The 24,762-nt window shown below is 36.7% G+C and overlaps 1 pseudogene; it reads right to left on the bottom strand.

The window, feature by feature from the left end:
• The window catches only part of LOC104850952, a 24,464-nt pseudogene extending 18,766 nt beyond the window's left edge, over positions 1-5,698 (bottom strand).
• Positions 5,699-24,762: the final 19,064 nt, after the last annotated feature.

The raw sequence follows: 24,762 nt of genomic DNA on the forward strand, positions 1-24,762 counted from the left end.
CACACACACACACACACACACACACACACACACACACACTGTACTGGAGTGTAAAGAATGTTTTCTAGCACCTTAAACAATTGAAGACAAGATTAAGTAAGAATTATTCTTTCAGGTTACTTACCCAATCTTAAAGTTTTTGAACATGATATGCTTTGACAGTACACTAGATAGTCTTCACTACACAATCCTGTACCCAATTTTCTGGCTTATCCATGTTCAATGAGAGTATCTACTGGAGCCAAGAATCACTTGCTACTATTTTGTCTCTCAGCTTCATATGATTTTATCCATAAAAAAATTCTTTTTTTCAGTTTCTTCCTGAGAAGTGAAGTGAATTAAATCAGTGCTCAGTATCCATGGAGACAGGTTGTAAGGACCCTCCTTCAATTCCAAAATCCCCTATAAAGTTTGTTGGTTCAGTTTTTCCCTAATTTATATTCATGACACTGTGATCCTTTCTTTTTGGTACTATGGATCGAACTTAGGACCTGGCACTTGTGAGGCAGGCTGCGGAACCACTGAGCTAAATCCCTGGCCCTGTGATCCTTTCTATTATCTTCCGTGGAACAAACATCACCGTAAAATTATGGCCCATAGTGTTTTTAAAGAAACCAAAGATTGCTTTATAGTTCGAGGCTGCTCTCCTGTTTTATGCTTTCTGTAGACTTAAGAAAATGAAAATTCTCAGTTGAGGTTCTCAGAAACAGCTGATTTCATGAACTGTTATGAGAAATTAAGTATGCAAATCTTCTTACATGAACATTTATGTGGGAAATACACCTGCACATCTGGATCTCTGCAGTCCCTGCTGATTAATATGCATGTAACCCAGAACTGCCCACTGCTGGGTAATGAGAATTTTAAATAAGCTTGGCTTATTTTCAAGTAAATCTCTGGGTCTTCCGCACTGCTATTAAATATGCCAGGTTAGATGCTCCTTTCATGTCAAATTGACTTCCTATCCCATAAAGAAACTCCAGTTTCACATTCAATAGATAATTCTTTTTTTCTTTGGGGAAAAGAGTGACTACTGTTAACAGCAAATAATGGGATTTACAATGTAAAGGAAACCGTCTGGTAAACTAGAATGTTTTATAGTGTTTCTTTTTTTCCTAAAGTTATGAGATGAATCCTGCCAAGCGACAGCTGAAAGCCCAAATTAACTGCAAAATGAAAGCCAGCTGGTTATCTTTCCCTTATTGAATGAATTTTCCTTTTTGTGCTGCACTATAAAATCTAGACTGTGTATGTCTTATTCCACTTTGGCATATGAAAAGACTTGGGGCAGAAGCAGCAAGTAGGCAATTTTCTAAGGTGAATACATTGAGGTTGAATCCCAGTGTCCCATTTAAGACCTCCCAAGCAAGCAGAAATAAAAATCAGAAGTGGGGCTCAACAAATGCAATCGGCCCCCTGATCCTGAGAGTCCTATCTTCAGATTCACAGACAGAAAACACCTAGAAAAAAATCGTGTACACTCCAAACATAGGTAGACCTTTTTTCTTACTATTCCCTAATCCCATGGTGGCGAATCTATGGCATGTGTGCCATAGTGGGCTATTATCATTGAAAGCTCTAAAAGCTTTGCCCTTATGGCTCTGTACAATACAGTAAGCAGCTATTAACATATAATTTTACCATGTAGTAGGTATTATAAGTAATGCAGATATGAATTAAAATATGTGGGAAGCTGGGCATTGCCATACACTTATGTGGTACCATTTTCTATTAAGGACTTGAATATTCTTGAATTTTAGAATTAGAGGGGGTTCTTAGAACCTGTTCCCATAGATACTGGGGACAGATTTAATCCACTTCACTTCTCTGTCCCTGTCACCATGCTGTTGCAATTCTTTGTGCTTTGGTAATGGTCATTCTAGGGTCTAGATATTCTGTCTTCATTAGAAACAAAAGTTTTCACCAATGGCTTTTTACTTTTTTACATCATTTACATTTTAGTGGGCTTTATAAACAGGTTTTGGGAGAGAATCTCCAGAAATTATCTATTACACAAAACTCTGAAAGGTATGAAGTTTCGCTCGGTTCACATTACTTGCAGAGAGGGTTTGCAAAATAAAAAAAACAATCTCAGAAATTAGTCAACAGCCGAGTGTGACATATTTTGTGATACTCCACCATGAAGCATGCGTACCAGGGGTGACTTATTTCAACAATCATTCTTTCTGTGCCTCAACAATACAAAAAACAGCTCATGATCCTTCACAATCCACCATTAAAACTTACAATTGACATAAAACAATGCTAACAGAACGCTGTTGATACTCAAGAGCATCTGTGGGTTTATAGAAGGTTCTGGTTTGGATCCTGAATGTCTTCCAAAGGCCCATGTGTTCAAGGTTTGGTCGCCAGCCCACGGGACCACTGGGAGGTAGTGCAACCTTTAAAAGCTGAGGCCTCATGGAAAGAAATTAGGTCACTGGGCATGTCCTTGAAGAATATATCAAGGCCTTGGCTCTCCTCTTTGTCTCTCTTTGCATCCTGGCCACCGTGAAATAAAAAGTTATTTTTAAAATTGAGTTTATTGGTGCATTTTAGGTATACAGTACAGTTACATTCATCATTGGGATCTTGTACCTTTACATTACAGGTCTTGGTTCTCATTTTACCCCCTTGTCCCTGCCCTTCCTTCACCCCCTCCTTTCCTCCCCATTTACAAACATTATTTCCATTTTTTCCTTTTCTCACATTCATATTTTTTCTTTTCCTTTCCCCTGCCCTTCCCACTTCTGCTACACCTTTAGTCCTTCTCTTCCTATTTCATATTGTCAATTATCTCATTAGGATCTTATGTACTATTACAGTTTTTCACACCAGAGAAACTATTTGGTATTTACACATGTATGACTTATTTATTTCACTTAGGAGTATATCCTCAATATGTATCCATTTTCCTATGAATGACTCTAATTTCTCATTCTTTATGGCTGAGTAGTATTCCATTTTATAGAAAAACCACATCTTCTTTATCCACTTCCCAACTGATGGGAAAATGGGCTGTTTTCATGTGTTAGCTATTACAAACTGTGCTACTGTAAACATAGGTGCACATATATATTTTATATACAACGAAGATGTATAACAGGGTATGTCACTCTCAACTTTACTTAGCTTTTACCTAATTCTCCTTACTCTGCCAACAAAGATGTTCCTTCTCCTTCCTTCTATGCACTTCACTTCTATGTACCTAAATATACTTTTGTTCTAAACTCAAGCAAGTATTTATGATATGTGGAAAGCAAACTAGTAAAGAAAGTCTGTCAAAGCAGTCCTCAGGATAAGCAAATTACTCAAAGAATATGAAAAGCAAGGCCAATAAAGTGTTTTAAACAGTTGGTTCTAATTTTCAGTGTTTTCCTTCACTATTCATTTTTTTTTGACATTGCCAGTGACTTTTCCTGTCATTGCTTTTAGATCATTTTAGCTACCCATTTATACCTACACCATTATATTTGTCAGCAAATTTTTTACACTGCTGACACTATAAATTTAGACATTTTGCCTTCAAATCACAATCTCTTTTTTAAAAAGTTTCTTTTCTTTCAATAATCCAGTTCACTGCATTCCTTTCTGGTTCATCTCTGAGCTTTCTTTGTCTTAATTTCTCTCACATCTCACTGTCCATCTCAGGATATCTCTTCTCTCTCTCCACCCCCCCATCTTGTAAATATTCTTAACACAGACCTATTGGCCTTGAATTCACCTTTCCCTGGAATGACCAGAGATCCATCTATATTCAGACTAGTTCAGTGCTCACCTTTTCCATAGTTAGAGTTCTGAGGTCTAGACACCACTGTGCAAATTGGAGCCAATATGTATTTGTGGTTACTGACTTCAAATAGCATGTGAATTTTCTCCAAAATCCTATTTTCAGTATTAGTTTCAGTCTATTCATGCCCATTTTACACAGGACTTAGGTCATATACACTTTTTTATCAAGACTTCAATTCTCCAACTCTTTATCTTCTTGACAGGAAAAATAGAAGCAATCAGAGGAAAATTGCCTTAACTCCATTCTACCAAAACCAAACATTTTCCCTTCCTGCACTGTACTATTAGTTGAGGTTTCTTTAAAACCATAGTCCAATGACAATACCTACATGCTAGTGATTGAAAAGGATGTGCAATCCCAGGACAGTGGGAGTGGGGGGAAAGGTGAGTCAGAGCAGGATGAAAGGCAGGAACAAGGTGGTGCATCACCCCCCTGCCTGTAGCTGCAGGAGGTATAAAGAGACGAGAAGGTCATTTGCTCTAGTAGATCCTCTTCTGAATGCTTATCAAGAATACAAGTTATGCCATACTTCTAATACTTGCATTTACCACTATTCATCCTCACGATGGTATGAAGCCATATGCACTCAGTGGAAACTGTTCTTCAAATGTTAAATTGTGATTTCCTGGGCTAGAGCCAATATGTGGTATGATATTCTCTTACAATGCTGGGCAAAGGGCTGGGAGGCAGAGCTCTCCACCAGCTATTAGATCCTGAGGAATAAACACTGATACTTTAGTGTACGGTGTGGCTAAGCTTTGATAACTAGCAGATTAAAGTCATTACATTTCCAACTTACAATAGATTTGTACAGATACAAGCCCATTGTAGTTGAGGAACATCTATGTTCAATAAGAGCGCAATAAAATGAAGAATGAGAAAGCAAATTTCTGATGGCTTCTGCTCATTTTTTTTTCTCTTTCATTGGCTAAAACTTGTCTCAGTGGTAGTTATCTACACCTCTCTCATGGTAGTTGATATTTAAAAAAAAATTTCCAGAATGAATTTTTATATTTCTATCCTCTCATCTTGGAATTATATTTACACATATATTTAAGTTTACTACAGTTCACTGATCCCTTTTTAAATCTTTATGCTATTTCTCTCTCCATGTTTTATTTTGTCAGGCAGATGGTGGTACCACTGAGCTAAATCCCCAGCCCACCCCATGATGTATTTTGGATTTTTTTTTATTTCTTATGTTTTTTAGTTCACTAATCTTTCCTTTTTCAGTATCTAATGTGTAATTATTTTTTATACAGTGCATTTCTCATCTCAAACATTGAGTTTTAATCTCTAAAACTTCCATTTGAGTCTTTTTTATGACTTTGATGTCACTTGGTGTATTATATTTTCCTTCAAGCTTCTTGAATATATGAAGTAACATTTTATGATACATGAGTATTAATTTTATCATTTTGATAATGTTTAGTTTGGCTTTGACTTTCTCCTTACTATAGGTTACATTTCTTGGCTTTTTTGCAAGTTTGGTAATTTTTTTGTTTGGATGACAGGCATTGTAACTTTAAGCTTGTTAAGTGCTGGAATTATACCCTTAAAATTATTTTTCAGCTTTGTTTTGAGACATAGTTCAGGTGCTTTGAGCCATGTGATCCTTTGGAGTCTTTCCTTAAAGCTTTGTTAGTAGAGAGTAGAATAGTGTTTGACCTACCATTAATTTTCCCAATTATTGAGACTCTCTAACTAATGCTTTAATTCTTCAGATGTCCTAATATACTAGTGTTGATAGCTGAATATGCTAATAGGATGTGACTCCCAGTTGAAGCACTCACTGGGGGTGTGCTTTTTGGGGGGCTTGTCTTTTGGGGTCACTATTCCCATGTTCTCTGCTTCTTGGGCATCAAGAAGTGGGCAGCTTTGCTCCAGCTTTTCTCTTCCCATCATGTACCTAAGCTGGGGCTTACCAAAAGTGGCCTAAAACCTCTGAAAATGTGTCCAGTCTAAACCCCTTCTCCTTTAAGTTGTGAGTGTTCTGTCCCAGCAATGGGAAAGCTGACCAATAGAGAAAATTGATGCCAGAAAAGTGAGGACATTGATGTGACTATACTGACCATGTGGTTCAGAAAACTTTGGAATTGATTTATAGAAAATGTTTGGAAAAGCTTGGAGAAGCATCTAGAGCAAGCTGAAAGTTCTATAAATAGAGCCTAACTGGTGATTCTCATTGGGGCTGAGAGGATAACAATACTAATAGCAAGGCAGACAATAAAGGTCAGGTTCAGGAGGTTTCAGGTAAAAGTGAGGACACTATGGAGAATTGAACTAGAGGCCATGAGTATTACACTCTGGTAAAAGGAAAATTATCTGTATTTTGTCCCCATGCTAAGTACGATTTTGTGTCAAGCTAATTTAAAAGTAGAGGACTAATTTATCTGGCAGAGGAAGTTTGAAGGCAGCCTAACATTATGGCTGTATCATGGGTACTACTGGCTACTTTTAGCCAGATTTACAGTGAGAATTGGAGGCACAAAGCAGAGCAGAAAAAATTGAAAAATTTTGAATTTAAACTTGGGTTTGAAAAAGTGTGTAAATTTGGGGCCAAAGGAGATACATATGATGAAGAGATTTATATCCTTAAAAAGAAACCAAGTACTTTGAACTGGGATAAGAAAAAGGATGCCTTTAGATCATCTTAGTGTTTAGTAAGACCCTACCTATTGTAGTCTCAACTGTGCACAAAAGAAGAATATAGCTTCTGGCTTCAGAGATGGGCCATTAGAGAATTAGTTTCCCTGGCTTACAGTGGTCAGCCATCCAGGCACTCAGAGGGCACTGCAGCCATGATCCATGGGGGGCTCAGCTGCTGGTGGAGCTGGCAGTAGACTTTTGTGTTGCGCATGTGATGCTTGTTTTTCAGTCATGCAGAATGAAAGAATTACAGGGTCATGAAAGCTTCCACCCATTCAAAGTAAGGCCTGGAAGGCCAGGTGAGGAACTCTTGAGAGGTGAGTGTATGAAGCTGTAGAGATAAAGATGAAGGTACAGTGGAGACCCAAGGAAGTTAGATATACTAGGAACACAGAGTGTCTGCTCAGGAAATTTGCAGGCAGTGAGCAAATCCAGCCCAAGAGGGCTACAGTCTTGTGGACTGGAACCAGCAAGTCCATTGGGTGGGGCTATTTATACCTGGTGCTCATATATTGGTACCACATAATCCAGATGCTGGACACAGAGCTACACGATTTAATGTTTTCCTTGCTGGGTTTCAGTCTTGGTTTAGGTCTTTTCTATTTCTCTACTAGGAAAGCTCATTAGAGACTCAGTACTCAGGGCTTTTATTGGGAACTGGTCATTTAGGAAACCTCTGTCTGATGTGTATCAAAGTTCCAGACTCCCAAAAGGAAAGCAAGTGTTCAGTAATAAACTATATCATTTTTAACAAGTACCTTTGATACAATGAGCCATTCTTGGCAAGGAAATGCTGAAACCCTCATAAAATCCAAGACCAAGCAGGACTTTTTAAAGGATAAGCAATTCCAGGCCTTTTATATTAACTCTTTTGCACAGTGATTTTTGCTTACATTTCTATAGCACCTTGTACTTCTCCTATAAACACACTATTCAGCTGCCTGCTTCCACAGACTGTAAACTCTGTGTCAAAAGAGAAAAGACAGACTGTTAGCTCTGAGGAGAAAGAGAAATAATTTATATTTTGTTCAATATCATGGTTGCTAGCATAAAGCTGAAGGTAGATGCTCAATAAATTCTTGCTAAATGAAGACAAAGGGCTGATATGAGAATATTATATAGGACTCTTAAAATTATAAAGAAAAATGGGCAGATAACATAAACAATCAATATTCACCAATAAGAAAATCTTTCTAAATTTAAAAATTAGAGAAAGAAAAGTCTAAAATTCTTAATGTTAAGGATGTATTTTAATGGTAACTGTCATATGTTTCTGATAGGAATATATACATTATATAACTGAGCAGGTTAGTAATGTTTGCCAGTAGTTTTAAAATGTTCATTACAATGTTTCAGAAAATTCTACTTACCATAAGAAACCAGTGATTTTTTAAAATAATAAATATTAGTGCAACATTATCTGAGTGCAACTTTATCTAAAAGCTGAAATTTGTAAATATCACCAATGTCCAGTGATGGGGAAGATTGAATAAATTAGGAGATATAAATACCACGAGATGTTAAGAATTCAACTATGGATTGCTTCTAATAAATTCTTAATAACATGGAAAAACACACATAGCATCATAAGCAAAAAAACTCTTGAGTATTAACCAATCAGTATATTTTGATCAAAATTCTGTTTTTATTTAAATGCATAGAAATATGTTTATTTTAATGTATATTTAAACAACATTTAATATTATGAAGTGTATATCATAAAGTATACTTATGAAGAGTTTAATCAAGGGGATTGCTATTCTTTTTATTAGGTGTTCCCTAAGATAGGTATATTCTTTACATAGTATACATACATACATTTACATACACATTACAATTGAATTTTGTATTTCCTAATTTGTTTCACTATTTGATCATGGACAGTAGCTATTGTTGGAAGAGTGATCTCATATTAGACATCATCTATGACACATCTGAATGAAAATACAGTATATTCATCATCAAGAAGGGACAAGTCCCACCAGAGACATTTGAGGAACTCATTGTTTTAGCCCTATTTTCCCACTACTAGTCGCCATTATCAATATTTTACTTAAGATGTAATTCTGAAATTGTAATTTTAGTCATTAATTTTCTATCTCTGCTTCTGCTTCCTTTCCTTAATACTTAGGATTATTTATGTATTCTTCTGAAATATATTCTATCAAAGTATTCATAAGATACTTTACATTGCTTATGAAGATTTTATTTATTATCTTTCACAGCTTACATTTTAAAGTATTTGCTTTCAAGCTATGCGTGAAATGGGCAGTCATCAAAGGTTAATTAAATTTCTCCTATCTGGAAATATGAATATTCTGAGTATTTATACAGGATTAAAGGATTTTAATTACACACACACAGACACACAGAGACAAAGAGAGACAAATTTGTAGCAATTCCTACTTCCAAAACTCTCATAAGGAAGGCTATGTAATTTGATGACAAAAGATTTATGAAAAAGTATCTCTCCTGACAAGTTGCATTCTCTGAAACATCTGTCATTTTCCTATCTGATCATATTGTGTCTCCCTCAAACTATTACAGACAGTGGAAGCTTTGATCAGTCTCACTGGGATATGGAACCACCTCTCTACTCCAGGTCCCTCTGTCTTGGTTGTGGTTCCTCTGAAGGAGCCCTCACCCAAGGACTTGGGTGCAAGTTAACTTCCTGGGGAGGTGATCTTGGGGTACAGGATGAAGGAACAGGGGATAGTAAGGAAGCAAGGAAAGCTTGCAGTGCACCTTCAGAATCAGGCTGCTTCTGAGAATGACTGGAGCTTGTTTTGGCTGAAAACTGAGGCGCAAGCTTCAGACAAGTCCCACTGAGAAAAATGTTGAGGTATAAGCACTAAGTATCCTCCCACACTTCTCCATCACCAATTGAAGATCCTCTCAGGGACTTTAGCTTTCAGGCACTGCACCAATATTGATATGTACAGAAGGATGCTGCATGTATCCCCACAGACAGAGTGGAAGACACAAAAGACAGAGGAAGGCCCTGACTAGGCCCTCTGCATGGAATAGAATGTAGACAGTGAGAAGGAATGCTCTAGTTTCCACTACAGACAGTATCTAGTTTGGACTCCAGTCTCAGTACTAAGGACCCCTGTGACTTTGAGTCATTTACAGAACTTCCCTGTGTTAGGTAAAAAGAGCCAAAAACCAGGACCAGACTAGGACCATAACAAGCCTTTATTATGGGGAGGATCTGCTGGGCTTCCTCCTAACAAAGGAGAGAGAGAGCAACATGGGAGAACAGAGAGCTTTTTTTATAGGATCCGGGTGAGGTTAGTTTGAGCTGGGGTGGAGTTGAATGAGGTAGTATTAAGAGCCTGTGACATCACTAGGAGGGGCTTGTGACATCACTAGTTACCAGGAGGTAGCAAGAATGAGGTTATTCTTTTGGTGGGAGAAGAGGCATGATGGGAAGAAGCCTGTCCTTTGTTGGGAGAAGTGGTATTTTAACATGGAGGCTGCTATTCCATGTGACAGCCATCTTAAAGAAAGGGAAATCTGATATCCTAAACCTTAGTTTTCTCAGCTGTACAAGGTTTTAGCAGAACAAGTATCTGAAATTTAAAACTAGGTTGAGGGATTACTTGATGTTCTATCAGTGCAACACCAGGCTTGATTTTCTATTACAACTATGTAGGAACAGAGGTTATAGACGTTTGTCCTATAGAGATGCTAATAATTTCTGTCTACTAAGACAAAGCCCCCAATGGTGACATTTTGCCATTTTGTATCCAATCCAAATATCTTAACATTGCCTATAAACATGTGGCTCTTTCAAAATTCTTTGGACTAGTTTTAATGTCTTAAGGGCTCTTTATTACTGAATAGATTGAATAAAATATTTGACACATATTTGTTTTATATTTACTTGAGATTTATGCATTTTTCCTTTTTGAAAATTAATTTTGCAGTTTTATAATCTTGTTTTAGTTGTGCAGCTATCCATTCTAAGCTTCCACAGAGTCATCATATGTAAACCATAAGATGGGTGACAGTGATCAGAACCTAGATGCTCATGTGACCATCTCCAAGCCCCTCACAGGACACCTAGAATCTCTCTCATAGGAGTTCAGTTCCTAGTACTTTTGTAATTGTAAGATCCCTTCTGGCTCTCTTTTTGCTTCCAAATCCCTTTTTTGAAAATAGAAGTAAACATTGTGTGGACAAAGACCGCCCAAGTGAGTTTCAACATATGATTTAGTCCAAGCTTGCTACACAAAGGAGTAAACACCATCAAAATTTGGAAGAGACTGAAAAGCGGGCACCAAAGTGGGAGGCTTTACAGGGTGAAAAAACAAAGACGCTTCTACTTGCCCTGATCAAAGGGTATTGGCCCTTGGGAGGTTGAAGGTGATATGACAAGAAGCAAGTAGCCTAGGGATTGGCTTGGGGTTCCATGATTGCATTAGAGGCTTTATAAGAATAGAGAGATCTGAACTAGCACACTTGCTCTCACTATGTGACACCATGTGCCAGGCTATGATGTAGTGAGAAAGTGCTCATATGTCAGGAATAATTCTACAAAATTTTGAGGAAAAATCATTTCAAAATTAAATTATGATTAGGCCTAGTTTTCCTGACTACAGGCTGGCTATGGCATGTTGAGACATAACTTTATTTTTGCCTTCAATCATTGCTAAGACCTCAATAGTCCCTTGATGCCATGACACTCCAGGGCAGGATTACATCAGCCAAAGGCATCTTGGTTCCTTGAGAACCAAGTAGTAAGAGAAAGGTTTCACCTGAGGAGGTACAAATTCCTAAACAACAAAAATTCCTCATTAACCTAGGATCTTCATCTGCATAAATTACTCATCGTTCTAGGATTATCACCATCCTCTGAGTCTCTGTTACTTCTGATGTACTGAATTAAGGGACAGTGAGCTCCTCTGGGTTTCTTTGTCTTTGCTGCCCAGAGCAGCATTGATCAGGTCCAAAACTCAGCTTCTTCTTCAAGTCTCATTTCCTGTCTTTATTCGTTAATTTGCCTTGTGTGGTCATGGCTCACAGAAAACCAGGACAAACTACAGGGGTTTTGGTAATGTCCCCTTGCCCTATTCCTTATACTCCCAGATGCCATGCTCTTGGATTCCCTAGCTGCCAAAACTGTAAGACATGGATTTGTTCTCTGTATCAATTACCTGGTCTGTGGCATTTAGTTATAGCAACAGAAAATGGACTAAGGAACTACTGATCACTAACTACTAATATTTTGGGGCCAACTGCTGCAGAAATTGTGATTTGGCTTCCTGACTTGATTGTTGCAGTCTTCAGATCAAAGTTCTATTTTTATATATGTACAGACCATTGTACATTTGTATACTCAGTCTCTCAATGGTATAGGAGGCCCTGCACTCAAGGGTTAAGATTCTATGTATCTCCTGTGAATTTCAGGTTTAGCTTAGCTTATAAAGAGCTAATGTCCCTTTGGTTAGGAAGAAAAACAAATTCTAGTGTCCCAGACCAAGGACCAACAAGTAGCAACAAAGAGGAGGGGCCAGCAGAAGAAATGGGAGCTTGTGAATGCATAAGAACCATCTCAGGGATTTCCACAGACTTCAAAAGAGGCAACGAGAACTAAAGAGAGAGGGGTTGTTCAGAGATGGCAAAAATGTTGGTGAAATCCAGGGTTATGAACCTGAAGTTAAGAAAGCTATGTTAATCAGCTTTCCAGTAGTGTAACAAATAACTAAGATAATCAATTTATGAAGAAAAAGGTTTAGTTTGGTTTACTGTTTTGGAGATTTCAGTGCATGGTTGGGCAGAAGCATTGCTTTCAGGACTGCTTGGGTGAGGGAGCAGCACTTCTTGACAGGGGCATGTTACATAGCAAATTGTTCAGCCTCATGGGCCAAGAATGCAGAAAGGAGAGGGAAAAAGAGGAAGATATGTGGATCCTGAAGTCCTTTGCAAGGATATGTATTGAATGATATCAAATTTTGCATTTTACCTTACCTCTTAAAGGTTCCACTAACTCCCAATAGCACCAAGTTGAGTACCAAACCTTTAAAACTTGAACTTTTGGAGGACATTCCAGTTCCAAGCTATAGCAGGGGTGACATTTACATTTAGACTCGGATATCTTACAGTGGACCAAACATATTCCTTCCTCAGGAATCTGCAAACAGTCCTTCAAGTCAGGGCTTGGTTTCATATCTTCTGTGAGAACAGCATTACAAACAGAACAAAAATAGCTGTAGATTGCCATGGGAATAGATCAAAAGACTCTTTGATCAGTCATTCCATTCACAAGAGCCTATCTCTAAACCAGGGATGGTAATGAAAGTAATTTAACATACATTTATAATGAATTCGTTACACTTTTCCTGCTGCTGGCAAATCACATTATTTTAGAAAAGTTCATGGAATTAATCTCCCAGAAGAGAGATGCGATGGAAAGATTTCAGAAATAAATGGTTTTGTTTACTCCCAAACATGTGAGTTTTAAAAGCTAATTTTGGCTATAGATCGGATTTGCCTTTAAGAATGCTGTGTAAGTCAAAGATCTTCTTCCCACCAAATGCACAGGAAATTGGTAGCATAATTTTTTCCCTTCTCAGATAGTTCCTATGATCTGTTAAAGATAACAGATCATTTTTCTAATATGAAAATAACATAAAGGTAAAAAATATTAGAAAAAAGACTACAATTATTTGCTTAGTTATTTAATGATAGATATATTGAATCTAGAGACTAAAGAAAATCTTCTGCATTCTTGACATAGGAATAATTTTAATGCATTGTAAATTACTTAGATAACAAAAGTATATGCTCACTAAGTTTTGAGGTGACCAGAATTTGGACAAATTACTAAGTGAGGTGATCAACTGATCCCTGTTTGCCCAGGAATTTCCCATTGTTAGCACTGAAAGTCTTCTGTTCTGAAAATCTACAGTCCTGGGAAGACTGGGACCACTGGTCAGCTTACCTAAGCTTTCAGATTTGCCATTAAATGGATTCAGTTTTGAAAAGCCATGAATGGACTTGAGTAAGGAGAAGCCCTATGCTATGTTCTTAAGGAGAGAAAATAGATTTCTAAAATATGACATAGGAAAAAATTGATATGAGAAATACAGGAATCAGTAGAATCACACAGGGCACACGATTTCCAGGATTGGAGTTTGAAGAAGTCATGTAGGAGTTGTCTGTCTTCTACTACCCTGCTAACAGTCCATGATAAAGTGAGACGTGACTCAGATACTTTGACTCTACTGTCTGCCTCTCCTATCCTGCTATTTGTGTTTGTTTCTAAGAGCATCTAAAGCAACATTCTTGAAGTGTGTTGCCTGGACCAGCAGGAAGACTATCACTTGGACACTTACTAGAAATGCAAACTCAGCCCCAGAGTTACAAAAACCTGAAACTCTGAGGATCAGGGGCATTTTGCTTCATGCTACATAATGAGAATCAATGACTGAAAGTGATCCTTCCTAATTTTTTTCACACTATCAGATACATAAAAATCAAAGTTTTAAATATAGCATATGAAAGAAATGGAAGAGACTACTCAGGTATAGCAAGAGACTAAAATGTCACTTTTCCAGCACGTATCATGATGTACCCCTACACATTAGATGAGAAGGTAATAGATGGCTGCAGCTACCCTACCCACATGCTGGCCACTCTTTTCCACTTATGATATCAGCTGCAGTAGCAGAGACTATCTCTTATCCAGAATACTTGAGACCAGAAGTATTTCAGATTTTATTTTTTAAAACGTTAGACTATTTGCATATACGTAATGACATATATTGAGGTAAGATCCAAGTCTAAACTCAGAATTCATTTATATTTCATATGTATCTTATACAATAACCTAAAGACAATTTTATACAAGAATTTTGAATAGTTTTGCACATGAAACAAAGTTTCATGGTGTAGAATCTTCCACTTCTGCTATCACATCTGTCAACACTCACGAAGTTTCAGATTTTGGATTTTGGATATTGGGATTAGGGAGGCTCAAACTATATTTGTAACCAGTAATGGAATCCTTCATAGATTTGAGGCTGATGAAGATTATATTAAAGCATCTTCAAAACTCCCTGTACAGACAAACAATAAAACTAAAGACAATCAAAGTAATAGGTGTTTGTTTCAACTGTATTTATAGAAACACATAGCCTGGGTTCTGGAGAATCCTTTTGGCCTTAGTCAAGACATTGAAGGAATGGACCAGTAGACCAGATGACCAGATGAGTAATGCTCGGGTGCTTTGCCATATTACACTGCAAACTTTTCCATTTAACCCAATAGATTCCCTTTTGCATTTTCAGGAAAAGAATGGGTTTATCATTTTTTTTTTCTTTTAACTTCTCCCACAGGGTCCAAAAGGGGTCCTTCTACTCACCAGAAAGGCGTAGGCTTTGTTACACTGAGTCAGAGAGCCAGGGAAGACTCTGCAAAAGATTTTCAGTGCCCAAAAAGATAATGGTTCAGAACAACAACTCCACATAACTCTTTCTTCCTGTAGAAATCCCAACTTCATAGAGAAATGAATTATTTGAATAAACTAAGATGCAATTCAAGATGGATAATATCACTATATTAGCCAACATATGGGGAGTTATTCAGAAAATAATTGGTTTAAAATTAAAGATTTAGATATTTTTACATTGAAAAGTATCCAGAAATATATCCCACATTTCAACAACCACAGCAGACCTCTTCCAGAGGGACCTGAGTTTATTTTGTGCATGGCTTTGTGAAGATTTACATCACTTAGTTCCACAGAAACTTTCTCCAATTTAAGGCAGTTAGGGCCATTTAAAATCATTCGGCTATGAATGAAATTGGACAAAACTGCCTGCCCAATTAGGAACAACTTCCAAAGCATTCTTTTCTTTTCAAGCTATCAAAACAATATTTTCAGTCTCAGTAGAATACACACATAATATAGAGTACTGTTGTGGCTGGTGCCTAGATGTTCCCCGAAAGCCTCATGCAGTCTTTTTGAAAGGCAGCTGAATCTGGAATGTGTGATGCTAGGATTAAGAAGGTGTGGTTATTAAACCCCTGCACTGAGGTGAGTGTTTGGTTTAGCACCACCCTAATCCTGGTAGTCTATTTAAGATAAGGGCAGAAAGTCATTGTGGGTGATACTCTTAAGTGAAATAAATAGGACACACATGTGTAAATACCAAATAGTTTCTCTAGTGTGAGAAAATAAAACTGTAAATAAGGACTAAAAGGTATAATAGATAATGTGAAATAGGAAGAAAAGAGACAAAGGGGGAATGGAAATGGGAAGGATAGGGGAAAGAAGAGAAGGAAATGGAATTAATATGGGAAAATGAAAAATAATGAAAACGAAGTCTTTGTAGAGAGGGAGGGGTGGAGGGGTTGAAGGAAGGGCAGGGGAGTGGGGAAAAAATAAGAACCAACATGGATTATGTAAAGATACACATTTCCAACAATGAATGTCATTATACCATATATATACCTTAAATGTACCAGTAAAATTAATTTAAAAAAACTCTCTTGTTGCTTTTGCTATATTCTGGCTATCGTGAACCGTTGCCCCTCTGCCATCCCACCTTGGCGCCAGCTGATTATGGACTGAAACCTCTATGAACTATAAGCCAAATAAACTTCTCCTCTAACTTTGGGTGTTGGGTATTTTTGTCTCAGAAACTAGAGAGAAGTAAACAAGACAGGGATCAGTTGTTTTAGCGTTTAAATTAATTCCATTGTGAGATAGCTGTGCTTCCATAAGTTTAGCTTTTTCAGGTCAGGTTACTACGGTGGCTGTCTTTGAGTTACCCTACCACTGAAGACTTTGCATAAAGTCAAGGAACTACATAAGTGCGGAACCAGATCAATTTCCACAAAAGTTCTTCCAAAGCTGCTCTCATGCTTAACATATTGGCTTTCACCATTTTTCCCCACTTAATTGAAAGTATTTTATAGGCATAATATTGAAAAAAATATTTTCAGTAGGAATGTGGTTTTATTTAAACTTACTCGAAGGATATCGAAATTAGTGACCATATGGGACTTCAACAAAATTTTCACTTAAAATCTCTCTTTTTAGAAACAAAGATAGCAACAGTCAGCAAATACACTATGCAGAATGTATCCCACGGGTATGTGCCATTTGTTTCTCTATGTGGTATGATTTGGGAAACTCTGGGAACACTTTCCTCCTCTTTGATAACTATGTATCTGAACCTCGGCTGTGTGCCCTGGGTGGATAGGAAGAGGGCAGGAAAAGTTCTCTTAAAATTAACTCTTTTTTTTTTCAAAATGTAAATATTCTGGAAGACTTAAGTAAATTATAATAAGGTATAGGCAACTTATTAGAGGTTCTCTCTTCTCCAAGAGAGGAAGACCTAGTATAGAAGAGAAAAACCAAGTGATCAAAAATACCAACTTCCAAATTGTTCGAGGTCTGATCTAATGAGGCACATCCAAACTAGCACAAGGCATGTGATGTTTTCACAAGGCAATTCATCCAGGCAGGATGAGAACAACAATGTTGTTGTTGCTGCTGCTAGAATGATAGCAGTATTAGAAACAGTAATGGAGTAGAAAATACACTGCTCTGCTGCTGTGTCATTTGAGTCTAGAACAACTCTCTGCAGTAGGTACTATCATCACCCCACTTAGAAGATGAGGAAGCCGAGTGTAGTGTTAGAAACAATAAATCACGTATTTCACCATATACAAGAGATGAATGGCAAAACTAGAAAGGACGTGGTGTTCTGAATGAACAACTAAACCATTGCCTGAAGGCTAAGTCCTCCCTCCTCGGGAATTGTGTGTCCTGATTCAGAAGCATGTGTTGACTGGCTGAGCTCTAAGAGAATATTTCAAGGCCCATATTCAACAGTTGATTTGCCTTTGCATCAGAATGCATCTCAAATTGGGATGGACAACTTTATGTTCTAAAAAATTTAAAACTCCTTATAAAAATCCTTGATTCAATCCAGAGCTTATGGAATTTGACCTGCCTCTGGTCCTCTTCCAAGAAGCTATTTCCTGGTTCTGCAGAACAGGCCTCATTTGGAAACAGGTGGCATAGTTCCCTGGAATGGCCACTTCTAGGCTCAGTCTTCAGTATGAAACACAACTTTGTGCCACCCACAGACACTCATGCAATATACCTTGTTTACAGATTTGGATAGTGTTTTACCAAGAAAAGTAAAATGAAGAATTGGAACTATTTTCTACAGCAAAAACTTTAGGTAAATGATCCTGAAGTTCTACAATGTTCTCATTAGCCAAATAACTGTCTAACTCCTAACCCTGTCTCACCTTGACAGTTTATTTAATTGTATCCACCTAAAGAGTTTAGACCACTAGGAATAACTGTAAACAGCCCAGCAGCAATATGGCTCTGAAAAGAAACATTAATTTTTCACATTCGAAAATACCAGAATGAAACATCCTTAATTCCCATAGGCCATGGTCACATGTACATTCTTTACATTTTGGAAGGAGGATTCCTGTTACTAAATGAAAGCTTTGAGCAGAAAATTCCTGTCTTTCTTTTAATCCAGGCTCTCTCATTATCAGAAAGCAATGCTCATTTGGGGATTCTTGCAGGGTGGGATGGAAAATAAACAGAAAAGCTATAGTTCTTCATTCAAGGACTGCACTCCTCCTTCATGCAGAGCATGAACCCAGTCCTGTTTCTCACAGGTGCGTTGTGAATAATGGATGATCATAAACCACCTGGACGGACGACATAGAGGGCAGTATAAATGATGGATCCTATTTTTCTCCTCCGGCTTTCCTTCCATTTTCCACCGAGCACAGAGTCTAGGTTTATACCTGGGCTCCCTTGGGTGACCCCTGTGGCTTTTTGTGAGTAACAAATGCCCCTCCTCAGCTAATATTCATATTGAATCTCACATGGTTGTGTTCCATGGAGACTGCTTTTATAGATGAGGTTGTTACATGTGAGTCTACCTTATATGGTACTGACCTTGTAATCTGTGGATATGTGAAGAATAAGCAAACGAGAGGTAGGCTCCAAAAATGCATTTGTGCTTCACAGAAAAGTCACTGAGCACAAGAAGAATCCAAAACAGTTTGGCATTTGGTGTCTGTCACTGTTAGAGTCAAGGCTGAGGTTTGCTTTATAGAGTGAATGTCTGTGTTCCAACCAAATCCATATGCTGCCGTGGTAACTCCCAGTATAGATGTATTTGTAGGTGGGACCTCTAAGGAAGCAATTAAAGTTAAATGAGGCCATAAAAGGGAGGCCTTGACCTGGTAGGATTAGTGTCTTTATAAAAAGAGAACATAGAGATACTGCCTCCATGCATTGAGAAAAGGCTACAGGAGGACACAATGAAAAGAAGGCCATCTGCCCACCAGGAAGAGTCCCCACCGGAAATCAAATCAACCAGAACACGGACTTTAGATTTCTAGCCTTTAAAACTATCAGAAAAATAAATTGCTTTTGTTTAAGTTACCGAGTTGATGGTGTTTCTTATGGCAGTCTGAGCAGACTAAGAGTGTTACAAAACAACGAATATTATACTCGGTGAAATGAAGAAGAAATAAGGATTTTTATGAAATAAACTTTGGGAGAATTCATCAACAGATCTGTCCTATAAACGTTGCCAAAAAAAGTTATTTGGGTAGAAGGAAACAGATATAGGTCAGAAACTCAAGCTACATATAGAAAGGAATAGTATTGCAAATGGAATCAATGAAAGCAAATAAAAATTTTATTTTTATTCCTTTTAATTAATCTAAGGGATAAATATGTGTTGAAGTTAATAATAGCATGTGGTTAAATGACATGAATGACAGCAATGTCACAATAGATGGAAATAAAGAATCGGGCACAGTTTGTTTTATGCAGTTGTATTACTTGTGAAGTAGTATAATGTTATTTAAAGGTGGAGTCATATTAATTAAAAATGTGGGCCCAAAAGCTGGATATAGTGGCTCACACCTATAATTCCAACACTCTGGGACCCTGAGACAAGTAGATAGATTTAGGTCAGCCTGGGAAGACCTTATGAAAGAAAGAAAAAAGGAGAGAGGAAGAGAGAGAGAGAGAGAGAGAGAGAGAGAGAGAGAGAGAGAGAGAGAGAGAGAGAGAAGGGGAGGCTGGAGGGAGGAGAGGAAAGCAAGGAAGCAAAAAGAAAAAACAGAAATAAAGAAGGGAATGGAGAGGGAGGGAAAGAAGGAAAGAAAGAAGAAAAAGAAAGGAAAAAAAGATTAATTAGGCATGAAAAGGTACAAGATCCCAGTAATGAATGTAGCTGTACTGTCTACCTAGAATGTACCAATAAATTAAATTTAAAAAAGATTAATTGTAAGTTAAGGATAGCCACAGAAATTTTTTAATTATAATCAATATTTTAAGAGAGACAATTAGATGAAATGATATAAAAATGCTTAATTAAGACCAGAGAAAGCAAAAAAAAAAAAAAAAATCAGGTGGTGGGAAAAGGAAGAGCCAAAGTAAACAGAAAACAGAGGTATGGTAAACAGGGACCCAACTACATCAACAGTTACATTAAATGCAAATAGTCTATGAATGCAAATTAAAAAGCCATTGTCAGATCAGATGTAAACACAGTTTCTACCTACATGTTGTGTACAAGAAAGTCACTCTATGTAAAAAGACTCAAGTTGAAAGAAAGGAAATGAACAAAGGTATGCCAAGTCAATACTACTAAAAAAACACATACAAAAAAACAAAAAAACAAAACGCTGGAGTGGTTAATTTATTTATCTAGACAAATTTGAATATGGAAATGCTTATTGGGGGTAGAGATAGGTATAACATAGTTATAAAGATGACAGTTCTCCAAGAAGACACACAATCTTAAAAGTATATGCACCTATAAAGAGAACATCAAACTCCAAGCAAAACCCAAAAGAATATAAGGGGAAATTCCCGTTACAGTTGGAGAGTTCGATATTCCTCTGTCAGTAAATTACATACTAAGCAGGCAGAAAAATCTTAAAGGCAGTGTATGAATGGTGTGAATGGCACTGCTGATCAGCTTGGCTTAACTCATATTTATAGAAGAATCCACACAACCACACCCTCTCCAGCCTACATGGGGTGTGCACCAAGAGACACCATGTTGTGGAACCCCAAAATGCCCTAACAAGCTTAAGGGCATGGAATTCACACAAAATATATCCTTAGACTGCAAAGAATTAAACTAGAAATCAATAAAAGAAAGATATGTAAAAAGTCCTCGAACATAAAAATATAACAACACATTTTAAAATAAGCCATGGTCAAATAACAAAATTCAGGAAAATATTTTGAAATAAGTAAAAAAACCCAAAAAAACAAAAACAACTTGTGAAAACACATGGGACACAGAGAAAATAGTCCTTACAGGGAATTTGTATTAACTATTTTAGAAAATAAGCAGACTCTAAAAGCTATAATCTAAAGTTCTAGTATTGAAAACTAAATAGAGAAGTACATTTTAAACCTACAAAAAGGGGAAAAAAAGAGAGAGAGAGAGAGAAAATAATAAAAGCTAGAGAAAAAAGCCATAAAATTGAAAACATGAAACAATAGAGAAATTCAATGCAATCAAAATCTATTTCCTCAAAAAGACAAAAAAATTGATAAATCTATTTCCAGATTAATTATTGAAAAAAAGACATCACAAATCACATCAGAGATGAAGGAAGACTCAACATTATTCATCCCTTCTATTTTATTGATAACAAGTGACTTATGAATAGTTTTATATTCATCATTTGATGATAACTTTGGTTAAATAGACCAATTTCTTAAAAGATAAACTTCCAAAATCCACCTGGAAAAACAAACAAAATAGCCCTATGTCTATCAAATAAGTTGATTCAATAGTTAACAGTGTTCTAGAAGATGAAAGCTAGACTCAGATGGATTCACTTGTGAAGTCTACCAAAAATTTAAGATAACAGTAAAATATTGCTAAAACAGAATGTATAAAAATTAACTGTATCATGATCAAGTTGGATTTATTTGAGGGATACAAAATTAGTTTTATTGTCCAAAAATAAATCAGTGTGATCCACCTTATCAACAGGCTTAACAGGGAAGATTGTAATAGTTGATGCTGGGAAAGTTACCTGACAAAATCAAACACTAAGTCATCATAAAAAAAGAGAAACAGAGAAAGAAAAAAAGGAGGAAAGAAAGAAAGAAAGGAAGCTGGGAAGGATTGAAGGAAGAAAGAAAAGAAAACAAGAGAAGAGAGAAGAGAGGAGAGAAGAGAAAAAGAAAAGAAAGAAAGAAAGAAAGAAAGAAAGAAAGAAAGAAAGAAAGAAAGAAAGAAAGAGAAAGAAAGAAAGAAAGGGAAAGCAAACCCCTTGGCAGTTTAGGAGAGAACTTCACCAAAAACAGTTACTGAAGCTACAGTAAGATAAGGAAAAAGGCAAAGATCATTTGTATTCAACAACATACTGGATGCCCCAGCTGTGAGATACAAAACAAGAAGGAAAATATATAGAGTTTGTAAAGGAAGAAATAAAACTCATCTTAATTTGCTGACAATATGACTGTCTATGTAAAATATCTGAAAATTAACAAAAACTTAATGGAAATAATGCGATTTCAAGATAAAATGTCAAAATACAAAACTAGTTGCTGCCTAACAATCAGCAATGAAAAGTTGGAATTTGAAACTGAATATACATAGATATATCTGACAGTCACACAGACATCTAAATTTAACAACATACTTATAGGCTCCACATGCAAACTACTACACAATTTGAAATAAATCAGAGAAACATAAACAGAGCCTACATTCCTTGATTGGAAGACTGCATAATTAAGACAGTGATTCTTCCCAACTTAGTATATAGATTCAACATAATTCTAATCCAAAGTTTAGCAGGAAATCTTGTAGATATTTACAAACTAATTCCAAAGTTTATATGGAAAAGAGAAAGAATGAAGATACCGAAAAGAAAACAGAAAGAATGCAGCTGGCAAGGGATTACAATACTTGACTTTGAGACTTTCTATAAAGCTGTAGAAAACATGACAACATAGTATGGGCAAAAGAATGGACACAGATTAATGAAAGAGAAAGAAGTTTTACAGAGGTACAGTCAATTGCTCTTTTACAAAGACACACAAGGAATTCAGTGGAGAAAAGGTAGATTTCTTTTTTGAGATTGTTATTCATTTAGTCACAAATTTTAAGTCAATTTTCTTCCCTTTTTGATAGTATACATTTGGGATACATAATAAATACATTTTTGGTGGGGAATTGGTACATATACATATCCCACCCTGTAGTATAGACATACAACAGTGTACTACACAGTCACAAAGAAGGACAAATTTGAGTCAATTATAGGAAAATGAATTGTACTTTGAGACCATAATGTTCATAGAAATAAATCAGACACAGGTTACATATTGCATAATTTCTTATATGAGAAATCTAAAGTATAAATAATTTAGGAGCAACATAAAAAATACATAGTAGGAACCAGGGAGATAGACTTTGCAAAAGTGAAAAAAAGATAGTTTTTTACCTTTGGTGTGGAAACGACTCTCAATAAAAAAATGAACTCTGGGTCTAAGGTGTAGCACAGTGGTACAACCCTTGCCTAGCATTTGTGAGGCCCCAGGATTGATTCCCAGTTCTGTCAATGAAAATAAATAAGTAAATAAATACATAGAAAAACAAACAAACAAATGAACAAGAATCTAGTTATCATAGACCTAAATGTAAAAGGAAAAATTATAAATCTTTTAGAAAGAAAATTCACAAGACCATGGGCTTAGTGGTAAGTTTTTTTTTTTTTTTTTTTTTATCCAACACCAAAAGCCCAATACATAGAAGAAGAAAAAAACAATGTATTTTACTAAAACTCTTTTAGCACTTTGCCATACAAGAGACACAGTTAAGAAAATAGACAGCAAGCTAAAGGTTAGAAAGTAATGTTCGTAAAACTTACATAATAAAGAATTTGCACTTGTAATATGCAAGAACTGTTAAGACTCAGAAAAATAAGTTAATGAAAAGGTGGGCAAAAGATCTTAACAAATACCTCCCCAATACAGAGGTATAAACATATGAAAAGTTGGTAAACTGTTGTTAGGGAAGTACAAATTAAAATAACTATGGCATATCACTACATACCTACATCTGTAAAAATGGCTAAGATCCAAAAAACTGACACCACCAGTTCCTGGCAAAGATGCAGAGAAACAGGAAATCTCACTCATTGCTTCAATCTTTGCAAAATAGTATAGTTGCTTTGGAAAATTTACAGTTTCTTACAAAGTATAGGCTTACCATATGTTCCAAGAATCATGTTCCTAGGTATTGAGCCAACTGATCTAAAGACACACAACCATACAAAATCCAGCATGTGAATGTTTATAGCTGCTTTATTTAACCGCCCTACAAACTGAAAGCAACCAAATTGCCATTCAGTAGGTGACTGGATAAATAAACTGTGGCCCATGCAGACAATAGGAAACTCTTCAGCAAAAAGCAATGAACTATCAAGCTGCTGAATTGAAGATTGCAGAGAACTGTGCAGGGAATTTAATGCTTTGGAGCTGGTCTGTGCAGTACGGCACCTGGGGCCACTTGGGCACTTATATTATAGCCAGTGTGATTGACAAATGGAATTCTAAATTTTATTTAATTTCAGTTAAAATATCCACACTTGTCTAGTGGCTGCCAGGTCAAGTAGTCCAGTTTCACAGAGACTAACTCTGATCTAGTCTCTGTCATGCGGACCAGTTTAGTTTTCTCTAAAATTTTTATCTGATGGTCTGTCTTGGTGGGAAGTGAGGATTTGGGACAGGGAGAGTGGCAGTAAGAAAAGTTTACTGAAACAGGACAGTGCTCACTCTCTTTCTAAATAGCTTTCTAGACACTCCCTAAGAATTCTATGTGGATTGAAAAAAATTCTTACAAAATCCTTTATGCATGTACTATTACCCTTATTGGCATTTTACTGATAAGGCATCTGATACACCGAAAGGCTGGCAATAGTCACACAACTAGGAAATTGTGTGAGCAGGCCAAGTCCTTGCTGTACACCACTGTATTCTGCAATACAGGTGCTCCTGGGTTTGGGATTGGGTTATGCCCCCAAAAGCAAATATGTTAAGTTGAAAATGCATTTGCAACACCCGATGTACTGAGCACCGTAGCACAGCCACACGGCTCACTGTAGAGCACTGATCTTTTCTCCTCCTCATTGCAGGGCTGCATTGTAAGAGAGACGATCACTCTTCACATCCTTAACTTATGTAGCAGACAAAGTTCAAAATCAAAGCAGGGTTTCTACTGAATGCATATTACTTTTGCATCATTGCAAAGTAAAACAAATCCTCAGTTAATCCA

The sequence above is a fragment of the Fukomys damarensis genome, unplaced genomic scaffold, assembly GCF_012274545.1.
Source record: "Fukomys damarensis isolate Sample0158 unplaced genomic scaffold, DMR_v1.0_HiC HiC_scaffold_28, whole genome shotgun sequence".
NCBI classification, from domain to species: Eukaryota; Metazoa; Chordata; class Mammalia; order Rodentia; family Bathyergidae; genus Fukomys; species Fukomys damarensis.